Genomic DNA, 17,979 nt, shown 5'->3' with positions numbered 1-17,979 from the left:
CAGTATTGCCTCTGGGGGCTGCACTGGGCTGGTTTCCACTGCAGCTTGAAACCAGATCTGTTTTTTTCCCTAAGAGTCAGTAGTTCAAAACCCAGTATAAAATGACGGGTAGGGGCAGGGCAGGAAGAGTAATCTCCAGGGATGTGGATTTTGTCTGCATGCACAAAGAAGAAAAGCCTTTTGTTCCACTAGTCATCTCATAATGAAACGTCTGGCCTCCAGAAGCGCCGAGGATGTCGTGATCTCATCGGAGTTGCAAGGTGGGTTTCTCCAAAGACAGTTAATAGGATCAGTTAAAGCTTTTAAACCAGCACCAGCTGGAAAAGTCTTGCCATACAGCAGCTCGCCTGAGTGACGTCAGGTGCCATTCATGTGTGCACCCAGGGAGTAGGACAGGGAGAGCAAAGACACCACAGCGGCTCACGGGGATGCGATGCACCACTGCTGCCTAAATATATGATATGAATTGCCCCTAACACTAAACAGCCCTTCTGCTCACTTTCAGTCAGCCAAACAGAAAAGGAAATAATTGAATCTGGGTGCAGCTGCTCGGTGGGTTGATGGAGCTGCTCTCTGCGCTGCTCGCGGCCATGGCTGTGTGCAGCGAGCATTCCTGTGCGTTTCTGATGCGGGTCCTCGGGATCAAAGTCCTGCCGGCTCATTTCTCCTGCCCACGCTGCTCTGGGCGCTGTGTCCTACCTGTAAGCACCAGGCAAGCTTCAGCAGGGACTCCCTTCTGGCATGCCACAGATCACACTTTTCTTATCACTGTTATTGAGCTATTTTCACTAACAGTACTGAGAGCTGCAGCCCGTTGGGTTCATCCCACTCCATAAGACGTCTCTTGCCTCCAGCTGGTGAGGCAGCAGGCCGCCAATCTCCAGGCATCCCAGTTTTTGGGAACCCAGCACAGGGCTCAAGTGACCGTGGCATGGGGTCCCAGCTGGAAGAGGTGACAGTCCCCGCCTTGGTTTTTGGCCATGCCTGCTGCATGGGCTCTGGACAGGACAGCTGGGCAGTGCCGTGGTGGGCAATATGTCAGGTGCAGGCTGGTATCAGGCTGACTGGGGGATCTCCAGCGGGATTTGGCAGGTTATTGCAGTTTGGTGCCAACGTGGAGATGCTTGGCAGGTCTGCAGTGAGCTGAGCACATGCAGGCATACCCAAATGCAATTACAGCATCTAGAGGCAAATGACAAATTTTAAACTGCTCTTTGCAGTTTGGAAAGCCGCAAGCTCATAGAAGAGTGTCAGAAGGATAAGAAGTAACTAAAAGAAAGTAATTAATAAGCACATACAGTCTCATTTGCTGCACTCACACTGGGGGGGCTGTAACAGTGCTTTCCCGTGAAATGTCAATCGGGGTTAACATCCCCTGAGGAGCAAAGCAATGCTTTAACTTCCCAGTCAGTGATTGCTAGACACTCCTTTGTGATTAAGCATTCTGATTAACTAGGATCAATCTGTTGCAGAACTAAATCTGGACGTAACTTGGTGTGTTTGCTTATTACCATTTGGTGATAGTATATAGGTCAGTGGCAACGGACCTGCAGTTAGACAGAACAGAAATCGGGAGAGAAGAGATCCCCAAACAAAGAGCCTGTGCTTGTACCCAGGATAGAAATATGATCCTTTGCTTCAAAGGAAGATGAAATAGGTCTTAAAGCTTTGCCATCTTCCTGAAGGTTGCCAGTGAGGTACAGATAGGAGAAACAGCAAATGAGGCACAGGCAGGGCAGAGGCACACAGCAGTTTCCATCACCTGATAGTCTGGTTGCTGTTTAAAAATGTGGACTTAATGCAGCCAAGTTCAAATCCAGACACCTGAGGAGATGGGGTGCAGAGCATCCTTCTGGGGGAAGGGCACTGCTTCCTCCCAGGAAACTGCGGCAGACTGGAAAAGAGCTGGAGGCCAGGCTGAACACGAGCTGCTAACCCAGCCTTCTGCCAAGTGATTAAAGGCAGGGGAATATTGTGTGGGAGTAAGTAGGATATATTACCTCCATGCTTGGCAGCAGCACACTGGCCAAATGAGTCCATTTCTAGTGTCAGCAATTCAAAGAGGATATTGAAAAATTGGAGGGGATTCAAGTAAGAACTACCAGGATGACAAAAAAATGGAAAACATGAAGACGACTGTCATGGTTTAACCTGGCCAGCAGCTAAAACAACCACACAGACGTTCACTCACTCCCCCAGTGAGTGGGGGGACAATCCGCCCAGCTCCCAGTGGGATGGGGGACAATCGAAAAGAAAAAAAAAGTAAAACTCATGGGTTCGTTGGTTGAGATAAAGACAGTTGAATAGGATAGAAAATTAAGATGATGTTAATCATGATAACAATAACAACAATAATAACAATAATAACTACTATTATTATTATTATTAACTCTCTATATATACACAAAACAAGTGCTGCACAGCACAATTTCTCACCACTTGAAGCTGATGCTCAGCTAGTTCCCGAGCCTTGATCCCACCTCCTGGCTAGCTTCCCCAGTTATATACAGAGCATGATGTCATATGGTATGGAATATCCCTTTGGTCAGTTAGGGTCAGCTGTCCTGGCTGTGTCCCCTCCCAACTCCTTGTGCACCCCCAGCCCACTCGCTGGTGGTGTGAGAAGCAGAAGAGGCCTTGGCTCTATTTAAGCACTGCTCAGCAGTAACAAAAACATCTCTATATTAACAACACTGTTTTCAGCACAAATCCAAAACACAGCCTCGTACTAGCTACTATGAAGAAAATTAACTCTATCCCAGCCAAAACCAGCACAAAAGCTCAAGGAGAAGAGTCTGTTTATCTTATAAAAAACGAGGCTAACGCAGCCTGTGAATATCTACAGAGGAAATAAAAAATTATTAGCAGATAATTCTTCAGCCTAATAGACAAATATATAGCGTCATCCATCAAGAAGAGCCAAAGACAGGAACACTTTAGATTAAAAACAAGGAGCAAATTTCTAACAATAAGAGTAATTAACAATTAACCTAATTAACAACCATGGTAGGTTGCATTTTGTTCTTGCTGAAAGAGACATTCTGGCTCCAACAGGGGTTCACATGAAACTCTGAGGTCCATGATCCACAAAATATCAAACTAAATGATCTCAGTCACGTTTTCTAGATCTGCCTTTGAATCTTGTAACATATTCTGTTTCTAATTCAATATGGGGAAAAAGGTTTCATTTCAGTATCTTTAATTTCTACCAAATGTTTTTTGCATTCATCTTCTAGTGTTTTCGATTTCCTGTAATGAAATTTTGGCTGATCTTTAGCTCTGTGTGCATAAACATTGCTGGCAGATAATGGGTAAAGATTTGTTTCACAATCAGGCTGCAATATGCAAAGCTTCATAGGAGCACTCCATAACATAGCAAGCAATTATGAAAATAAATGATTAGATTATGAATCTGCTCCTGTGTCCCGAGGTAATTTCAGCTGAAATCCCACCCTTTTTTTAAAAAAGAACAGTCAGGCATTTTACCAAGGGTTTGCAAAGTGAGGATTGAAAAAACAACTGGTTGAGCCCCATATATAACCATAACCAACCTATAAACATATTTTATTGTAGTTGTATGTTGCAGATGTGTATTCAGGAGTACATAATTTAAAAAAAAAATAAAAAATTATTGCTGGTTTGTGTGAGATTTTAATTTTTCAGAGCCTTTAACTCCCTTTCTTGCAGTAGCCACATTTTTACAACGCTGAAATTTCAACACAGTTTTCCAAAGCTGCAGGATTTCTATGACTCTGTGATTCTGATCCAGACCAGTACCTGGTACCGCAATGAGCCGAAATCGGGGTGGCATCAGGAGAGGGAGAGGAGCTGAAAGAGCAAGAGGGGATGACAGTAACAGCTGTGCTGGATACTGGTTTGCCTGCTGGTGCATCAGTCCTGCTAGTGCTGCAAGGGGTGCGCTGTGACGGTCCCCACGGCTGCGGGAGGGCTGCAGGCACGCAGCAGCTCGCGGAGGCTCGCGACAGCACATGGCATCAAGGCCTGGTGGCATTTTTTGACGTGACATGACACCTTGTTTAAATGCGTTGCTTGCTGAAATGTATCTCTCTAACCTGGTTTTGCCTAGCCTTGTACACTGCAAAGTACATGCCAGGTGGATGTTAAAAGCCACTGAGCTACAGGATTTATATTTTACATTTGTTTTCAGAGGGAGGAAGAGCAGGGCAAGTATCTGAGCTCGGTTATTCTATTGCTCACCACACCTCGTCTGTGTTTTGTGTTTAAGAGAACTAAAATTTCCTTTTTTGAGGGATTTCTGGCTTAGACCATTTGCTGGTTTTAGTATATCATTGTCACCATTTTATTACAATGACATTTTAATAATTATTATTGTTGGTATTACCCAAAGAGTTTACAAGGCCATGGCATGTGGACACATAATACATAGCATTTATATCACCATTCATTTATGATTTGACCATATGCATATGCTAAAGCAATAATAAAAAAGCAGCTGTGTTTAAGGAGATAATGTTGCCAAATGCTGCAGGTAAAATCTGAGGAAAGAAGATTTTTATCAGGGTTAGTTCAAGGTGGTGAGTTAGTTTAAGATGTCTGTTCAAATGACTTGTACAACTCACTTTTTCACGCCTGACGTGAGGTAGTCAGAAGCTCTTCCAGTTTCCATTTTTAAATAGCCCGGTATGTGCAGACACAGATTGATAACACAAATCAGGCTGATGAATTGGGGCACTGAACTTGAACACATTTGCTCCATGAATTTGGATGGTACAGGCTGTCGTGGTTTAACCCCAGGCAGCACCTAAGCGCCACACAGCCGCTCGCTCACTCCCCCCGCAGTGGGATGGGGGAGAGAATCAGAAGGGTGATAGTGAGAAAACACTTGTTTGACCAGTTAACTTTGTCATTTCTTCAGTGGAAGTGGAGGAAGTAGAGGGAAAAATCCAGTGCAAAGAGCACAGATTACAGTCTAGACTTTGAGGGCACCGGCAAAAGGATTTGTTATTTACAGGGGTTTAGATCCACTGTTTCAGTGCTATCAACTCCATTATTAAAGTCAAACTTTGTTTTCGGATTTACCATGCACAAACACGCAGTTAATACAAACCCTCTGTGTTTAAATAACAATAATTTGAGGCACCAGTAAGCACAGACAAATTCTACTGAAAAACCTTCAGACTCTTTTCCATGTTTGCTTTAGAAACCACCCCAAAGCCTTGGCTCAGACTTGCATTTCTGTTCCTCTGAGAGGCCTAAAACCTCACGTGTTCAAAACACGCACACCCTAAAATCGGAATTTGAGGGAAATTTGGTGCACAGACACGTGGGGGCTGAGATTGAGTCTTCTGCCAGAAAAAGACGAACCAGTTTGGTTTTGTTGGGTGAGTAGCCAGTCCGGTCTGGGTTACTCAGCCCTGTCATACGAAGGCAGACGTGGTTTTGTTGTTGCTTCCATTTCCTTATTTTTGTTTCTTTCTTTTTTTTTTCTTCCTTTTTCACAAAAGGTCCCTTATGTCTACGGCTGTATTTCAAAGCAACACTCCCCACTACAGGTCATCAGTGAGAAAGAGGGAAAGCCACGGCCATCGTGTGAGGAAGGCAGGTAATGACTGGGAGTTTTTCATCAAATGCTCTTTCCTCTGAGATGACTGACACATTGGGAACTTAGAATAAAATAACTAAACCAGACAATTCTGTGTTCTTATACATTAATAACCAAGCCAATATACTAGTAAACCTTTTCTAGGTCTAATTACTTAAACATTTTTGAGTTTTTGAGACTGAATTAAGGCTAAGATTTGGATGAGCAAGGGTACACAGCAGAATTAACAGGGGTAAAGGCTAAAGTCAATAACTGCCTGTGTTCATTCTGTAATTCATCGAGTTTTAAATGCTGAGCTCCCCATGAGAAGCTGCTCATATTTCTGAATATGAAACTTGGGGAGGTGTAATTTCATTCTCAGCCTGCCTTCCAGCTGGCCTCCCTGCTTCTGGTCCTGGGCAGTCAGCAGCCCTTTCAGTGTCCCTGTTACGGCAAGCGGCTTTACGCCGACCGCTTTTATAATCTTCATAATGCGATGATAAGACCCGCTTTGAATTTGAATGTATATGAGTCATTAGTCCAAAGCAAACATGTATTTGGCCGCTTGCATTCGGAAGAAGAAGAAAATGCCGGGTCGGGCATTTCCGTAACTGGTTTTTGTATGCTCCAGCCACTGAAATGTGAAAGCAGGAAGAATAGCAGGAGCAAACAAAAATGCCGACCCAAGAAAATCCATCCTGAGAAACCCCTACAGATTAAAAATAGGAGTATTAATGAATGTATTTTTGAGGTATGACTTTGGACAAGACTTTGTTCTGCACACATGCAAGTCACTAAAATTCTTATCAAACTTTCTGCTGGAGACGCTGTCATTTGCTGTGAGGGTACCCACGAGAGGTAAGTATTTCAGCCCCTTTAATTCAGCTGTATCTTCCTAAGACTTGTTAATATTTCATTTAGGTTAGATGTATACATGATGAAGGGGGGATTATTTCACCAGGGCTATCACTCACTAAAATGTCCTCTATGAATAGTGGAAAGTGCATTTAATGCTCCCTGGTGCTTCACAAATTGGTATAGGAGTATGAGAACCAAAGTAAAGATGTGGTTGAGCATCTGTGTCCATAAAGATGTGGTTAAGCTGTTAGTAAGAGGGTTATACCTGTTAAAAACAGACAGAATTCAGAAACATGGCTTTGCTCTGTGTTTGTGTTTGTATTGAAGGAGGCTGAGGTAATTCACAAGGAGGCTTTATTTATCCAGTAATGACTCAAGAAAAAACCCCTATCTTTTAATTACATGTCAGAAAAGTATGAAAGCATTAGTCATGATACCCTGAAGACTGCATGATATCTTGGTGGCAGTTGTTCTGCCCAAACAAAATTACATAAAGGAAACTATTTACATTTTGTCTAAATACAGTCCTCTGAGGATTAATATTTACAGGGGATATGAGAAAAATTGGTTTCATATCAATGCAGATTATTTAAATGAGAAACTGGATATGACAGTAAAGGATAAATGATCCCAGAAAAAGGCAAGACCAGTGACCCTGTTTGCTGGGACAGGGAAATGCGGGTGTTGGGAGTCAGCCTGGAAACCTGCCTCTCAGGGCTGGGTTTTAGCTGATGCTGCCTCGGGCGAGGATGCAGATGTGGCATAAGCAAAGGTGGCCAGACCCTGGGGAGATGAGGGACCGTGGCTACCTGAAAGATGATGATGATGGAGTTTTTGCAGTTGCTAGTTCAGTAGTGTTGCCTCATTCCTTTGTTTGAAAGAAATTAAGACATTTTGAATGTATATATCTGAAAACCTGCAGCTCAGAATTACTGGCCTGTCTGGCAGGGAGCTGCAGCAGCCCACAGAGATGGGCATTTGTTTTATAACCGGCAGTTTTGGTCACACACAAAGCTGATTGTCATAAGAAAGAGAGGAAAAAAATCATCGGTGTTATATGTTCCTTATTAGGTTTGCATCCTGCCCTCTGGGGGTTTTGCACCTTTTTTTGGCAAGATCTGGGACTGGTCCCTGCTGCAGGCAGGGCACTGCTCTACAAGGAAAACAGGGGTGAGCTATTTCGGTCATTTCCCATACTTAAAATGTATAGCTTTGTCGATGTGATTTTTTTCTAAAGCCAAGGGGAGGGGGATAGAGACAACCACAGCCTTTCAAGGAAGGAAGGCCAGTGGGAATTTTTGGTGTGCTCCCAAGTCGTTAATTAATATCAGCTGATGAGTCAGAAAAATGTGGCTGGCTGCTGACTTGTAACGTGTCTTAGTAACAAAACAGGTTCCTGTAGCAGCAGCTCACCATCACTAATGCAGAGCCAAGCCCTCTGTCGGCCCCACATCCAAATAAAGGGCTGCCTTTTGCTTCCCGTTTGCTTGTCCGATCTCTTGGTCTCCTACCGACCTCTGCGGGCAGCCTCATGAAAACAGTGTTTCTACAAACATGCGGCATGCTGTATGTAAATATATATATGTTCGAACTGAATCAATAACGACATTAGATTGTGCCATATTCAGTATGTTTAATAAAATAGTATTCTCCATTTTTAAGACTGTTTGACCCTCAGTGCTGAAAACTGCAGGGGGTTTACAAAGCAGTTTCAGGTCACGCTTGCAGGAAAGCACTCGAGGCAGTTGCTGAAGGCATCCCTTACCCCCTGCATGACGTGCTCCCCAGCAGCCTAGCACTGCTTCTTACTGCCCAGAGAAGAAAGCAGCTGCACCGGCTGGGATACGCTGCTGCAGGGACCCGGCTGTGTCTGCTGCAAGACAGTCTGCTCCTTAGGGTCAGCTGTGAAGGAGCAGAACTGGGGAAAGGCAAAGGCAGATGGCAAACGGGCTGATCCTGCTCTGAGAGGGAGGCTGGGCTACAGCGACGACCTGCTGAGGTCCCTTCCTACCTGAATTACCCTGTCATCCTCTAACCCACACCAGGACCCCTCAGGATCACAAGTCCTCACACCCACTTGCCTGAGTCAAGCATTTGGCTCTCTGGCTGGTCTCCAGCCTTGGCTTTTGGCCACACATTTGCATCTATAGCATCATCTTGTGACTTAGAAATCTGCTCTCCTCCTCTACCAATTCTGGATGTGCTCAAAAAGAGCATTTGAGGTTACGGAAATTATCCAAATCCATGTTTTCTGGTGGATTTTTACAGCTTGAGATCCAGACTTCCATCTGCTACCAAAGCTGAGAGACAGGATTGTCCTAAGAAATCTTAGGAACCAGGGCAAGAGGCATGCAGGGAGCCTGAGCTGGCAGCCGCTGGCGTATTTGTCCTCTACGCTGCTGCATGGCACGCTTTGCTGCCTGAGACACAAGCAGTTGTGGCTACCCTCTCCTGACCAGAATAACGCTGCGGTAATGTTGCTGTGAGAGACCAGGCACGTAAGTCCTCGGGATCACAGCGGAGCTCCCGGCCAGCCTGGGGATCAGCGGCATTGCACCCTTCCCTCCACGGTGGCTGGGAAGCTGCGCTGCCTGCTTTGGCAGGATCCACTCTCTGTCTCGTCCAAGCTCTCGCCGCCTGTCCTGCATGGTGGTTTCGCTTGTCTTCATTCCTCTCTACGTGCTAGAAGTAACACAAGAAATCAGGTAGGCAAAACTAGGAGAGACCACATGCACACAGTGTTGAAGGATGTCAGCACCGACAAAAAGGAAGGAGGAGGTCAGCCCCTTCCCTCTCAGGGGCTAGGATCAGAGGAGTACCCACTTCAGGTACAATGCAAGTCCATCACTCGTTCTCTTATATTCAAGTAAAACAAGATGACAACCTCTGCTTTGGCATCACTCCCAGCAGTCACAGTTCAAAAACACACTAGTGTTTTTCTCGCAAACAGGACTGAAAGGGGCTTGGGAAGGCACATACAAACACATCGTTTCCTTGCAGCTGCTGGTTCATCTTCTCTGCTCCTTCTCCAGAAGTACTAGGATAGACCTTGTTGCACAGATGGGCTGGTGTGTCTTCTGAGCCATTCCCCCAACACCAAAGTTGGCCAGCAGCTGTGTAGCTTGGAGGCCAAGAGCTCTGACTGCCCGTCTCCAGACTGATGTAGTTGTTCCTCCTCCCGGTGGTTGCCTCACGGCCCTTGGCTGCTGGTGTGCTTGGTCCCCAGCATGGTGCCTGCTGTGGAGAAACAGCAGCTGGGACTCACCAGGAATGGCCACCGTGGAACCAGACGTCCCTGCTCATATAGGAGGACACAGTGCCCGCGGGAGTCCTGCTGCGGGAAGAGTTGGCATCCACATCCAATGGCTGCTGCATTGTGAGGGGGATGAAAAAAATCTTATTTTCCTTTGCAGGTGACTTTTAGACATATCAGCATCAGGGAGTGATGCTGACCTTTAAAGCCCTTTTTTGGGACAATCTCTGGAGGGCTCCCCGCGGCTCAGGGAGGCAGTGGCTCTGCGCTGTTCACCGGCTGCTGCAGGAAGGGCAAGGGGAAGGGGAACCACCACCTGCCACCACCGCCCGTGCCAGGAGGCATCTGAACCATCCCCTCCTCAGCCTTCCCGGCTCAGACACATCCCCACCATTGACAAGGGCTGCAGGCAGCTCACCACCCATTGTCCCATGCATGCCCACTGTGCCTCCTCCTGGCCTCCAGCCCACGGCGGGCTTGTGTCGAATGGGGAGGACTTCGGTCAGCAGCTTGTCTCTCTTAGCCCAACCCGACCCATCTCCTCGTGGAACCATGTTGCAAAAGGAAACCACCTTGGCCGTAGTTTGATGGGGGGAAAAAAGGTATTTCTAAATGTTTGCTGACATGGTATGACCAGTAGTCTACAACATCTGTATTTCACACCGGGATTTTGAACTGCAGTGTCCCCAGTCAAACAAAGGCATTGTAAATCCATTCACTCCTTCATATACGGTAACGACTGCATGTGAATTATCTAAATTAGTTAATAGCTCTGATCAAACATGTTTATCTGTGGTAAATGTAGTAAATAGTTGCTGGGCCACAGCACTGTATAAGTGATCACTTAGCAAAGGTAGCTGGGTTCCAGGCACCTGCCAGTCATTGCTAATAGGGTTTTGAGACATAATTGACAAATGAATTGGTTTTTTTAATGTGAACTGGGGGTTTTTTTGCTTGTCTGATTAGTCTCTGATTTTCTTCCTGGTGAAATCCTTGCTAGATGAAAACCAGTTAAGCTAAAAAATCAGCTCATGAGGCTGTTCTGTTTAGCTTTACAGGTTTATATCTTGCTTTTTTCTGGCTAGCTGCATATTTTTAATCATTCTTGTTTGACAATCTCAAAGCTAAGGACCTAACTGCCTTTTATTCACATTCAGTGGAAACTCAGGCACATTTCAGTTTAATCATGATCACTGAATTGGGCTTTGAGGAATTGCTCAGAATACGTACAGTGTCATGATACGTGCAGCATTTCCCACAAATATAAAGCAAACTAGGGGAGAAGGTAGGAAGGACACAAATGTTTTGACACAAATAGACAGAAAAAGCATTTTTTCTAGTGGTTAATTTTTGAAATAGAAATCCTGTGGGATTTCAAAATAGAAATCACTTCTACATAATTAAATCTTTTGAGAGGTTCATCTGCATGCTTGTCCCTGCTGTGGGACTGGTGGTTTGCTGTCCATAATTAGGCACAGTTGGTCCCTCCTGCAGCTCCCCAGTGAATTGGTGGTACGGTCAGCAGCTCCTGATGTGTTCGTGGGGGGACACGGCTGCAGCTCCAAGCAGTCACGTGCCTGGGAGGGAAAGGGTATTGAAGAGGACCGGCTAAAATAATGAGAGAAATTATCACATCCTCCAGGGGCCAGATTTTCAAAGGTAAGCATGCAAGTCCCATTTCCAACAGTGTTGCATGTGTAGATGGTATCATCCACCCAGTCTTTCAACCTGGAAATACATTATCTGAATGTAAAGAAAATGGAAACAATGAGCTATTGCAGAGATTCATCCCTCTCTCTGCATGGACTCAGGGTGGGGAAAAAATACGCCTGCAAACATGAATAGTACTCCGCACTAAAAATAACAGGGTAGTTTTTGAGTAGACTGCTTTTGTATGTGGGTGTCTCCTCTTCCTTTCTGTTTCTGTCATTAGGCTCCATGGATTTCTCCACACAGCAGAGAACAACAGCCTGTTGTCTTTCAGAGTGCCTCCATGTTTAGGACCTCAGCTGCAGGTTTCTTGGGTCTAAATTATCCCCAAGGCACCGTGCCCTGCAGAAGAAATGAAAATGTCCCTAAGCTGAGGAAAGCCAGTGGTGGGGTGAGGTGGGAAACTGCTTGCTCCCAGGGTTGGGGCGACTGCTGGCAGGCAGCCCTCATTCCCTCTGCAGGGAGGGGGCACAGGGCTGAGATGCTTACAGGGGGGTGGCAGGACCCTAAACAGCCAGCTTCCTGAGCACCCCGGGAAACACATGCCATGCTTTGGGAGTGAGGTCAGTGCTTGCAGGGAGGCTGGGGACAGGGAAGCAGCCCCCTTGCCCAGCACACTCTTCTGAACAAGCCTCAGACTTGGGGTGAGCTGCTGCAGGGGAGATGGTGGCTTTATTTATGCAAAAATACACAAAGTGCTTCCTACTGTGCTGGGCATTGAACCTCCCTGAGTGGAGAAGGAGGGCCCAGATGCCACTGAGGTGCTGATGTTCACAGGGCTGTGCAGTTCTGTGGGGCACGTGAACATCAGACAGCCATGGTGTTGGAAAGCTTTCCACCATGGGGATGCCCCACAACAGTCCCGGACCCCCTAGGTGTCTTTCCCTGGGGCAGCTCCGCTGAGGCAAAGCCCCACCAGCAGCACCACATGCCGGCTTTGCCCACTGCCCTTATGGGTAGGAAGGAGCTGCCTCATCTCCTCGCATCGAGGCAGGGCTGATTTTCACTGGTGCCTTTTATGTGCGCTGGGAGCTTAGGAGTAACAGATGGCAGCATTTATTGCATTGCGGTGGCGTCCCCTGCCAGCTTCGCATTGATCCGAGCCCAGCAGTACAGGACAATCCCCCTCATTCATAAAACCCTGGGATTCTTATTGTTCCTTTGCTGCCCTGAGATGCTTGGGTTTTGAATGATGCTGATTTATGCTCATGGACGTCTTAGTGATCTGTGAAAAATAACACGGTGGCATCGGGTCAGGGGCAGGAAGGCAAAACCATTTTTCTTTTTGTTCCAGTTCTCTCCTGAGCTGGGTGTGAACTATGTCCTGCAGTTAATGATGAAGTGCTGAGGCTGCCGGGACATTCTGCTTACCCAACAAAAGGAACAAAGCACATCTTTTACCAAAAGCAATATTTTTTGTATCTGAAAGACCGATGATGCCCGCAAAGCACTGAGGCTTTGAAGCTGGTGTTCGGGGGAAGGTTAAATGCATGCGGCAGTAAAGCTAACTGACAGCTTTAGAAGTAGGGACATCTAAAAACCTTCTCAAATAGAACAGCAATGCATATAAACTGTCCTGGATGGGGCTTTCATCTCTTCATGTGCTATTATTTTACTGTTGTATTTGGATGTCAAGCTTACAAGGAAAAAATGACTTCTGCCGCCATTGCTTTTCAAGCAGAAATTAAAGATTATATTAACCATGTCTACCAAGTGTGCACGCTCATTTTGAGTGTTTTCTCAGAGATTGCTTGAAAGAAAAATGTCCTCTTCCACAGTGCGTAGGTTTAATTCCTGCTCATAGCTGTAGTTAGAGCTGAGAGTAAATGACTGTCAGAATAAAATGCTGTTATGGCGCGGTGTTTACATGATCGCTTAGGCAGCTACAGCACAGTTATAACCTAAAATCCTGGTGAAAGGGGACTGTAAATGTCAAGATCCTTTTGGTGATATAATACGATTTCTCAGTACTACAGCTGCGAGTCTGCCCTGGATTTCATAAACATATGAATTAGTATCTTCTAGCACGGTAATTCAGAGAAATTCTAGGCCATCAGGCTTCTCAGCAGGTAGTAGTAGCCTTGGATGCAGCTGGTGTCCCCTGACGTGCCCAGCACCTTGCGGGGACGGGGGCTCACTGCCCCAAAATGCCTCACTCCCCTCCAGAAGTGCCCTGCTCCAGAGGTGGGACAACTGGGAAAGCTGCTGCCCCCCACAACACGATAAATACCCGTGTCCTTCTCATTCAGCATCCTGCACGTGGTCCCTGCCATGACTGTCACTGCAGATCCGATCCTCTGCTAACCAAATGCTGTCCTCCCCCATTCCCTCCGCATGCTGGGTCATGAATTTCATTACATGGCCTCAGGCAGGTGCAGCGGAGGTACACAGCACTGTAACGCCGACCACGGGGGGATAATAAGGAAAATTAAATACGATTTATGATTTAAACAAATATGCCACGTTGCTTACCAATGATTAAACATAACTTTCAATTGTACATTTTGTCAAACTCACATACTATTTTTAACTTCTTTTTTTTTCTTAAAGTATAGATTTGAAATTTAATTCACAGTCATGATGGTGTTTTTTAAGATTACCATAGGGTATTAAAATAGCATGAACTGAACAAACACTGATGGATAATATTCAAATAATACTTGTTTGCTCTCAAAGTCCTTGAGACAATTTGTGCTGTAGAAGAAGGAGATTAGCAGCTGACCACCTTGAACTGGGGTTTTACCGAGGAGATGTACCAGCTTTCAGCAGCAGCAGCCTTTTCAGAAGGAATATCTGCTTTGCTTTAAAATCCTTGACTATGGGTAAGGCTTTCAGTAACCAAGCCATTCATTTCCAGTGAAAAATGTAATTACAGAAGAGTAAATGATACATACGAAACAAATTTACCATAGTTTTAAATTTCTGCACTTTCATTAAATCCCACTTTCCATCCAGAAACAGCAGGATGCAAAAATGCTTTTGGCTCTTTCAGTTTTCATTTGCTGTTCTCTGTCATACAAAATGAAGCACCTAAATAGGGTATGTTAAGTTGTGTAATGGCTTAAATATGTTCACCATGTGTCCTCCTGCATAGCAAAGACAAATGCCAAATTCTGTGTAAAGACCATATACAACTCCAACGTATTTTTGTGGCTAGTAATCAGCGAGGTCTACCTCTCCCTTGCAAAAGAATCAAAAGAAGAAATGCAGAACAAGATTAAAACCAATTATTTAAAGGAAAGTGTCTTGCTGCTAATTTATATTGCAATTAAAGCCACCGATTATAACCACTTTGGTTGAAATGAGTCTAGTCATATGCCCCGTCTTCTGAAGATGCCTCTCATTGTCTCCTGCAGCTAGAAGTCACAGATCTGGGTGGACAGAAACTTTGAGGAAAAAACAATTGCCTTTGAGCTCTCTGTTGTAAGTGGAATAAATCTGAAGACCAAATCCGAAGCAGGACCTGATGGCTAGGAGAGGTAATGTTCTTGTTGCAGGAGAGGGCAGGCATAGCCTAGCTCTCTTCTCCTACCTTAAGGACCAGGCATGAAAATGTTCCCACATCAAAATGTTGTCCCATTGCAATGTATGCCCTGACTTTACTTCTCTGAGGCAGAGATAAGAGCCACGGTCCCACTGGAAGGGTTGATTGAAGTGGTACGTAAAATGGCCTTGCTTCTCCTTCTCGTGTGCTACACGAATTAATCATGAGGTGGTATCTGCTCTAAGTTTCCTCATTCCCTGCAGAGATGTCACAGCCTGCTTGTTACCAAACACAGTCTCATAAATTATAAAGACAGAAGTTTCCTCCTGGATGAGAAGGAATAAATGACGCATTGCGGCATTCAAAACATCATAGGACTCTTTCTAACCATGCCGAGCTTTGTCGAATGGGCAGGCGTTGGTTGCCTCGCTGAGATTTCATAAAATCCCTCTAGCAACTTGGGGTCCCTTTTCTGACTTGCATTGCCTATGTAGAAACCAGCCCCACCCTGCTGCTTTGTTCACCAAAAGACCAGGAAATGCCAAAGTACTCCGGAGACTTTCAAGTGATTGCAGAATACTGCTGGCTCTCAAGGAGACCATTTCACCTGAGCTGCCAGTACTTCCCATGGTGTTTATCCCTCTGATTTTGCAGTCGCAATGACTCCTGATTCTCTGGGTGTCACCCAGTGCCTGCCATGAAACACGATGCTCTCCTGGAGTTTTACCTGGGGCACCAAGAGCTTTGCAAACATTCCAACTGTTGAATTGGTCACATCTGAAATCAGGAGAATTTTGCCTCGGTTTGGGACGTAGAAGGCGCTTGTGAACGTTTTGGATAAGGCTGTCTGTAGAAAGCCATGTTTCAGCCAAGCTACTGAAGGAGAACTTTTAAAACTTAATTTTCCCTTTAAAACTGATGAGCTGAAACAGTCATCACTTACAGTTCCTGGTGAGCTGCTCCTTCAGATACTGAGGAAGCAGCAAGAGAGAAACTGCTGGGTTTTGTGACTTCATGGGAAGTGTTGCCTGTTTGCCAGCAGTGAATAAGGAGATCCTTAAGATAATAGGAGAGCATCAGTCCTAAAGCAATACAGTACTTTTCCCTGCACTACAATTTTTTTTTTCCCCATCCTTCATTCAATTCTAAGGATTGTCTTATCTAAATAAACAGTTCAAACTCTTTCGCATCTTTATCCCATTCCCATTTACTCTTTGGTGTAAGATATTTTACATGTTTAAGTATTTTTTATCAGTGATGTAGAGCTATCATTTAGCCATTCAGCTCCTATCATCTTTTGACCACCACCCAGTTATGGTCTGATTATTAGATTCCTGCAGGGTAGATTTTGTTAAGTATGTTTGACTTTGCTCATTTGAAAAACAAACCTCTTTGCAATATTATCTTCCTTTTTTTTTCCTTTTTTTTTTTTTTTGGTGATGAAGCAGCCTGTGGTGTCAATACAAATGCTGTGACATTTATAGCAGTTCAGCTGGGAACATGCTGCCTGCCTGTTCCTTTTATACCTAATTTGCTGATGATTTCCAACAGTGTAAGAGCACAAGCAAGCACTCTGTTTGATAGCAGTGTCTGCTGGTGCCCTTTTCTTTTTTTTTAACCCTTATCTAATTTTGGCAGGACCACAGTTCCTGCTCTTGAACCTGATAACGGGATCAGCACACAGCCCAAACCTACAGTAGAAGGCTTTGAGGACACTTAGGCAGGATGTCTCAGTCCAGCACGTGCTGAAACGAGGTCATTTGACCCATGAGATGACTGGCAGCGTCCTTTGGTCCCAGTGAGCTTGCTGGGTGCCCATGGACCTAATAATCCCAGCACTTGCTATTGGTATGTCTTGTCTTTCTTGCCAATCCCCTTTGTTTCCACTCTCCTGATTTGAAAATGGTCTCAAATCCTAAATAAGAAGTGCTGCTTAACCACAGTGATTTACAAGGACATTTTCTACTTATTTGTGGTTTCCACAGTGCAAGCCTTAATGTGCAGAGCAATGTGGGGAAAGAACTAAGAGGGTCACAGATCTGAAGGCAAGAAAGGATTATTAGATGTAGTACAATCACCTGCAAGGAACAGATTGTGAAATTTTGTTTGAGTGTCCATATATTGAAACTAAATAATTTGTGTTAGACTAAAGCATATCACCCAGAAAGGTATAAAATCTTCAGCTGATGCCATCAAGAAGTGGAGAAACCATTTATATTTCAACCCTTTGATAATCAGTCTTCTTTTTGAAAAATGTACTTGGGTAAAAAATGCATTTCTTAATACTGTTACCTAAACCTGATAATTATTATCTATTGATAATTTGAATATTATCACTGAATCCTTTATCTCAATTAATACCTTCTTAATACTAGGTATTGAGACTCTATAGAAGCATTCTCTACAGATTTTGACAAGCAAATGACTTTTTCTGGGAGCTTTTGCAATTTTCCTGTCTTCCAATTATTTGGTGGGTCTCTTCTGCAAGTTAATTTTATTCTGTAAGAAATGTAGTCGCTAACTTGGCACAGGTTTCCAGGATCACCTCACCAATGTTGTATGTAAGCATTTGTGTCACTGTGTTGCTCACTATTTTCTTGCCCATATACCCATATATCTTTTTCTTCTATGTCACATATATCTTTTTTTTTTTTTTGGTCATATATCTATTTTTTTTTTTGTTCTGAGCACTTGTACTGCTTGTTCTCTTTTAATTCGCAAACACTATACAGAATCATTTCTTTCCAGGGTCTTATTTCCCACTGTGCGGATCCAGCCAGCACTTCACTTTCCTAGATCTTTGGTTTTGCATTGCCTTGTGTTAAAATACTTCTTGTTTGGGTGATTTGAGCTGAGCACGTGCCCCAGCTCACTCCACGTGACTGCCATATCATAGCCTATTTCCTTTGCAACCTGGGCATCTTCCACACATTGGCTTTGCAGTGCTCCTGTAATTGCTTCCAGGTGCTCAGCAAAAACACTGCCTTGGTCCTACACTGATTGAGTCAGAAATCTGGCAGTTCATTTCACAACTGTTCCTCATTGTTAATCAGCAAGGTCTTAATCCACTGGTTGTGTTCTGTATTATGTAGCGGGGTTTTTTCTTGATGT

General features: G+C 44.7%; 1 long non-coding RNA gene across 1 annotated transcript; it reads left to right on the top strand.

Moving 5' to 3' along the window:
* The first annotated feature begins 149 nt into the window (after nt 1-149).
* On the top strand, nt 150-14,839 carry LOC129201537 (uncharacterized). The gene is made up of 3 exons (XR_008575436.1): nt 150-260; nt 5,487-5,584; nt 14,741-14,839. It is a non-coding gene; the product is annotated as an uncharacterized LOC129201537 (long non-coding RNA).
* Nucleotides 14,840-17,979: the final 3,140 nt, after the last annotated feature.

This window comes from Grus americana, chromosome 1, assembly GCF_028858705.1.
Source record: "Grus americana isolate bGruAme1 chromosome 1, bGruAme1.mat, whole genome shotgun sequence".
In the NCBI taxonomy this organism is placed as follows: Eukaryota; Metazoa; Chordata; class Aves; order Gruiformes; family Gruidae; genus Grus; species Grus americana.
The sequence above is the reverse complement of the archived record's forward strand: the minus strand, read 5'-3'. Positions and strand labels throughout refer to the sequence as shown.